Source organism: Palaemon carinicauda, chromosome 17, assembly GCF_036898095.1.
Source record: "Palaemon carinicauda isolate YSFRI2023 chromosome 17, ASM3689809v2, whole genome shotgun sequence".
NCBI classification, from domain to species: Eukaryota; Metazoa; Arthropoda; class Malacostraca; order Decapoda; family Palaemonidae; genus Palaemon; species Palaemon carinicauda.
Genome location: NC_090741.1, coordinates 34615358 through 34623327, shown reverse-complemented (window position 1 = coordinate 34623327; position 7970 = coordinate 34615358).

The following is a 7970-nucleotide window of genomic DNA, read 5'->3' as shown; positions in this document are numbered from 1 at the left end:
TACGACTATTACTATAGTTAATGATAATGAGTCTACATGCGTTATGGTGATAATGAAGTAGAGGAGAGAAGGAAAAGGATAAGAGAGAGAGAGAGAGAGAGAGAGAGAGAGAGAGAGAGAGAGAGAGAGAGAGAGAGAGAGAGAGAGAGAGAGAGAGAGAGAGAGAGAGAGAGAGGAAGAGAGAGAATTCAGCACCAGACCAAAGAAAGCCTGTTGCTGTTTAGCTGGATAACCGGGGGACGTCAGTGACAGGATACTCTCTTTCTATCCTGTCCTGTCTCGGAACCCCAAACCGAGAGGTAGTCCTGAATCGGAAGACACCCAAGAGGAAGGATCCTCAACGGAGTCGATTTCTTAGGGCTTGACCCGAAGCAGGACTCTTGGAAACCCGAGCCTCTTTACTTTAGGTTATCCAGGACGATACAGACATGACTGCCATTACTCATCAGAAAATCTTTTCCATATCAACAGGCTTCATTATTTTATGCAACGTTTTTTTAATTAGTTTGATAAATTTATATTTGATAAAAGTCAATAATTATGAATTTAGATGCTCCTAATAATAACTACCATTACAGCTAAGTAAGAATTTTGAAGGATTTTTCCATCAAATAAGTCATTAGTGTTTTGACCTTTGAAGGTTCAAAGAGCCTGTGATGTCATTGGGCCAAAAATCCTATTCCTAAAGAAGTACACATCCCTAAACATTATGATGTTTTCATATTGGGCTCAAGATCACAATCTTCACTAATATGTGTATGTGACTCCACCCAAACAAATTGTTTCTCTTAGTCCCTTTGGATTAATTGTAACCTACAAATATTGTTTATGAATACAAATGTTGATGTTTTATATAAATTTTCTTGGAAACAACTTAATGAAGATTGCATTTTATGAAAGAGAAGTCTTTTAATACCAATATTCCTGTTTTTTTTTTCAATTAACAACTTCAACTGAATACATAGTACGATTCTCATAAACCAAAGAAGAAGGAATGGAGAAATAGTGTAAGACTGAAAAGAATAAAGTAAAAAACAATTTTCGTAACAGAATATTTCAATGTGGGATAAATTAAAGGCTCAATGAATGAATGAATGAAAATCCTTCTCTGACTTTCCGGGTATCGAAGGTTGTCCAGACTTTCGCTTTTCGTTATCTTTATCATCTCTATCTAAAGTCCTCCAGGGAATAAGCTTCTTTGAGTGTTTGTTATAGCTGGTGACTAAATAGGCCTACATATAAAAAATGCTCTTGTGTAAACAGAGAAGAAGGGATTGGCATGACTTCAGCTTTTGAACATGAGTGAAGTCCTAATATCATAAGCTTAACTTCCATTCAAAATGATCCTTTCCATCAGAATAGTTTTGTTTGTGCGTTCGTCTGTCTAATTAAACACTTGGTGAAACTTCCCTTTTAGCCCCAAGAAATATATAGGTCTAGAGTGTTTTCAAATCGTTTTAAAAGTATAAGATTGGATCAGCGATCTCTTCCAATGCCTTTGGACTAAGAGTAGCATCAAATATTGATTATGGATACAAATGTTATTTTGAATTGCAGTCTTGGATGCAAAATCGAGGTTATAGTTTATTAATGAGGAATCTTTTAATCCCAATGCTCCTGCTATAAACTGCCGTGATGTTTTGAATTGGTTACATACAAAGATTACATTATTATTATTATTATCTAAGCTACAACCCAACTTGGAAAAGCAGGATGCTATAGCCCAGTGAGTAAAAGTTTCAAAGAATAACGTTCTACTTCTAATCAATGTTAAATGAGACATTTACAAATTTGAATTATCCATTCCAATTACTCATATTTATCTTCTAAAATAAGTCGATCTGGATTTACACCATCATAAGTAAAATAAGAATCATTACTTAAAGGACTACGCCGAGTACTGATAAAAACTAGTTTACTGAATCTAAATATTGCTTACAACTATGGAAATTTTTCATATTATAACCATCTAAACCTATAAATTTCTGTATGTAAAAATAAATCATTTTTATCTATAAATTTATGTAAATGATAGATTAAAAAAAGATTTATGAATTATTTAATATTTTTTTATTATGGGTTAATTGCCAACATCGACATTTCTCCTTCCTATGTGAACATTTGTCTGTAGCAAGAGCCTGGGCTGTCATAAAACTTTTGGAAAACATATGAAACGAAAACAGTCAAAGAAATGATCATAACTGTATCATTTATATAAGTTTCTTGAGACTTTATTCATATCAGCTTGGAATAACGGAACTGGAATACAGATCAGCCTCAGAATTCTTTACAATGAAAACAGAATAATGTTTAGAGATGTTTACTTCTTTATGGGTGACATTGTTGGTCTAATGACAGTCCAGACTCTTTGTACCTTCAGTCCTCTCGTAGAGAGGAGAGAGGTATATTTTCCCATAAAGAAATATTGGGGCTTTTTGCGAACAAAGTTTTATTATTATTTAAAAATAAATAATACCTATTTACTGTGCATAGAACATTATAATTTTAAATGTTTTCAATACAACATTTTTTCCATAGTCGTTTATAATATTGCGGACTTAAAATCTTTTTTTTATGAGTAGTTAGCATGTCTCGGCCCTGGTAATGTTTTTCCTAGTAAGTGTAAGACTTCTTCGTTTAATTTTGGTGTTTTTACACTAAATATTCAAATTTAATATATAGATGAAGAATATCTTCCTTATTGTATGTAGAGAGATCTAGACTACGCCTATTTATTTCATTTACTTTATGGGTCTGTAACCTTCACAATTTTTAAAAGTGTTAACTATGATGATAGGATTAGCATTGCTCCATCTGAATTCCATTGGTATTTCTAAGTTAATGACCCGAGTGAAATCTTAAACATAATTAAATTTACAATTTAATAATCCTTACTTGTTGCCATATGAGTCGGAAGGCAAAGTCCAATACTGATTAGATTTGTTTGCTTTTAATTGAAGCTGTTGGATCTGATGGCAGTGGCGTCGCAAAGAGAGGGGTTGGGCGATAAATTGAAGGTGGGAAGACATTCATTATAGAATCGTTTGATTTTCTTTTTCTTTTTTTCAGTATATATTTTATCGTTAATTGAGATGACTATCTTTATTCATTATATATATATATATATATGTATATATATATATATATATATATATATATATATATATATATATATATATATATATATATATATATATATATATATATATATATATATATGAGAGAGAGAGAGATAAGCTATACATTTACATAGAAAATTTCCACGAAATGAATAGCAATATAAATAGGATATCTGAAAGACTTCTTCATTGTACGAGTGATGCAACCAAATTTGGGATTGCAGTATTTATCAAGAACTCGGTCTAAGGAATTAAGGGCAGTCTCATCCTGCCAGGGAACAGGGATCAATCAACCAGGGTTTGAAGGTCACTCATGAATGACAGAGGTAAGGGAGAGTAACATTGTCATATCAAGCAGGACGAAATGCTAGAGACTGACAATATATGCATATGATCAGTGCTCAAGCTCCCTCTCCACCCAAGCTAGGACCAAAGAGGGCCAGGCAATGGCTGCCGATGACTCAGCATATAGAAGTTCTGCCTGTAGCCAAATTCTATTGCACGTGCGCAACTTATGAAAATTGACCATAGAGATGTTAATTGTTGTTTTATTGCCAGTAAAGTAGAGTATCTTTTACTTTTATCGGTTCTTTAAAGGAAACTGACTTTCCATTCATATTCTTTACAAAGAAATATATTCATAATTAATTCACCAAACGTTTAACTGGACTCCACAAGGAACTAGAAGAGTTGGAAGACCTGACCCTACATGGCTGAGGACTATGAAGCTCAAAGTAAGAGATGATGGATGGAGAAGTATAGAATTAAAAGCTCAAGATAGAGACGATTGGCGAAATGTAATCGAGGTCCTATGCGTCAATAGGCGTAGGAGGAGATAGTGATGAACACAGAAGGAGAGATATAGGATGAGAGAGAGATCACAGTGAGTTGATTGGTTCACTATGATAAGAATTCAATTGAACATTACAAAGGTCCGCCATTTGTGACTTGATTATTGAAGAGTTGTTTTAAAACAACCATTTTCATTCCTGTGGCGTAATTGACTGTTGGTCATATTAAGATCTCAAACTTTACGATTTCTTTTTCTTACTATTTTTCTTTTTTATAAGAAATTACGACTGCAAATATAGTTGTTCAATTAGAAGTAATAGGATTGCCAGAGCACCAACCACCTGTTGAGGTACTTCCGCTAGAATTTTGTTGGATCCTATATTAAGATACTTTATTTTGATTGTTATTACTACTCTTGTATTTCATTTAATCCCTTTTTTCTTGTCTCACTCAGGCTATTTTACTCTGTTGGATTCCTTGGGCTTATAGCATCCTGTTTTACCAAGTAGGTAATCTGTGGCGTATGACGAATAAAAACTCAATCCTAAATGTAGCTTACTTGACAAAACCATAATATTCACTTCATATAATGAAAGATAAAACTACCGGTATTCCTTATGATAAAATGTGTCTGTCAGTTCTTTCATATACTCTGTATTAACATGACCTCTATTTAACATTTCTTCTCCATGAACATGTTTCTTTGGAAACCATTACTCTTCCAGAAATAAGTCTCATTTCCAGCTCATTTCAACATTATTGAACTCCAAACCTGTCAAATTCAGGTTTTCTGTACTTAGAATTGAATTTGACAGGTATATGTACAGAAGAATTGTCATTGACTTTTATCTTTCTTTGTGGCTGAGTGGTATGGTCACTGGCATACAGATATCTTGGTCCAGGGTTCAAATCCCGGCCGGTCTGATATTATAGTCTTTGGGTGATTCCGCCTGGGGCTCTGATTCGGAGATTGTTAAGAGAATCCAGACTTAAATGTATTAATATATATGGCTTATTTGAAATATGAAAAAAACACGTTTAAATGTGCAAAAAATTATCATATATATATATATATATATATATATATATATATATATATATATATATATATATATATATATATATAAGGTATGGTTGTTGAAAAATTATGATGTTTCCGTAATTAATCACAATTACTCCGAGAACTAATGAAAACTATTTTACTCAATCTAAATATTGCTCACAACTATGGAAATTTTTCGAATTCTAACACTTTAAAGCTATTTTTTTTTTTTTGGATAAATAAGAGATTACTTTTATTTTCAAGATTTATAGAAAGTGATTTGCTTGTAAATGCTCAAATATTTTTTTTTTTTTATTATTATGGATAATTGTCAACATCGGTCTTAGTTTCTCCTTTCTACGTGAACATTCCCCGTAACAAGAGCCGGTGTAATGGTCTGGTTTTCCCCCCCCGTCTGAAATTACCCCCTGGGGGAAATATGGCCCAGGAGGTAACCATTATTTTTTTTTTTCGTTTGCCATGGAATTCAAATTCAATGGGATTTCATAGAAAAGCTGCACAAATTGCAAGACAACGAAGGGTTACATTTAGGCAATAAATTGAGGTCACAACATATTGCGTGGATAAAAAGAACAATGAATTTTAAGCGGGCTGCTCAGTTTCTTAGTGAATCTGTATCAAACCCCTTGCAATATTGTTTAAAAAACAAGCTTGCTGATTTCGAAGGATGTGAGGGAACAATCCAATTCTTTAGTATATATATCCTCAATTCAAGAAATTTGTGCAGACGTAACTTTAAATCTCCAAATGCAACAAAATAATGCCTGTTAGTTTAAAGAATTTATGATGAAGGCTGATATTGGGATAGTCCCAGGGGTTGTGACCTGGGAAGGTTTGTGACCTGAGAAGGGGGTCCGGGGGCTTGCCCCCGGCTAGGGGCTGTGACCTTGGAAGGGGGTCCGGGGGCTTGCCCCGGCTAGGGGTTGCGACCTGGGGACTACTAGGTTAGGTTAGGTGGGTTTGTTAGGGTCTGTACCCTTTTACAAATCTCAATTGTGTTAAATAATCATGTTTGGCCAATGTTCAGCCACTTACATGATCCATATATTTCTCCAACTGGTTAACTTGTTCTTATTTGGCATTTCTGACCATGATTATTGCTATAAATCACTCGTTTATGACATTTCTCCACCCTAAAAACCCCGTTTTCCTACTCGGTTTCCCCATAATCTTTGGTAACACAACTGAATTGGTATCATCTCCTTTCTCATGCATAGTACTTCTTAGCATCAAGTGTACTTTTTATTTCGTGCTGGACAGTACGAAAGGAGAGTAAGGTTTTCACTATATATATATATATATATATATATATATATATATATATATATTATATATATATATATATATATATATATATATGTATATATATATATATATATATATATATATATATATATATATATATATATATATATATATATATATATATATATAGCCTTTATTCCTAATATTTTGTCAAACTTACCGTTGATTATTTAATTCATCAAAATAGCTTCTTTGTAAGGGGGAAAAATTTCCTGCTACACCGGGGCTGTCATGAGGCCAGCTATCATCATTATTATCATGATCATTGTCATTATTAGCCAAGCCAAATATGTCATTATAAAGAAGTACTCATTTCTATACGATATTATGTTTTCATTGTAAAGAATTGTAAGTTCGAACTGAATTGACTTATTTCAGTCATATTCAAATAAAGACAGAAATGATTGATATTGGAATTAATGAGATGAAAATAAATCGTTGGCTAAATTTTCCATTTTTAAATAGAGGTGAGAACGGGGAGGGAAACCACCCTAGACCCATATAGTCCTTTGGGTTCAAAGTGAAGACTCACACAGTGTTAAATGACTTTACTTTGCTCTACTTTAAGGGTTACTGCTTTTCTATTCCTGTACAGCAGGGGAACTCCACTCTCTACAGGACCTTCACAGTCATTTTGGTATATGCAAAAATATATTATAATTTGAAGAATAAATATTATATATTCACTATGCAAAGAATATTATCGCTTGAAATGGTTTTAATTATAAGAATTTTTCATAGTTGTTCATAATATTTTTAGCTTAAAAATTATATTTCATGAGTAGTTAGCATGCTGAACATAATATTAGTCTCTTCCCATCGTTTGGCAATAGTTTCTTCTATTTTTGGTGGTTTAACACTATAAATTCACATCTATACCATAAATGTAGTTTATCTTTCTAAGCTTTGTAGAGAATAACTGACTACGCTAATTTATTTCTTTTACGGAAAATATCTTTTTTAACATTTACAATATCAAGACAGGTTAAATAAGATGTTAGGATTAGTATGTGTGTGTGTGTGTGTGTGTGTGTGTGTGTATGTGTAGATTGCCTTACCTTGTGTAAGACACGGGCTCTTGCCGCATAGCAGCCCGTAATTTTAGCATCGCTCCATCTGAATTCCTAGGGTTTTAACAGTAATCCTAAATTGTTGCTATCTTAGTCGGAAGGATAAGTCCATTGCGTGAACAGATTTGTTAGCTTGCATATATATATATATATATATATATATATATATATATATATATATATATATATATATATATATATATGTGTGTGTGTGTGTGTGTGTGTGTGTGTGTGTGTGTTTGGGAGAGAAATAAGCTATTCATTTACATATTAAATTTCCAAGAAATGAATAACGATATAAATAGGATGTCTGAAAGACTTCTTCATTGTACGAGTGATGCAACCAAATTTGTGATAGCAATATTGATCAAGAACTCGGTCTAAGGATTTAGGGTCAGTTTCATCCTGCCAGGGAACTCTAGATCAATTAACCAGGGTTTAAAGGTCACTCATGAAGGGTAGAGGCAAGGGACAGTAACATTGCACTATGAAGCTGGACAGTGTCTTAGAGACTCTCCGTCCAATCAAGGACCAAGGAGGGCCAGGCAATGGCTGCTGATGAGTCAGCAGATAGAAGTTCTGCCTGTAGCCAAATTCTATTACACGTGCACAACTTATGGA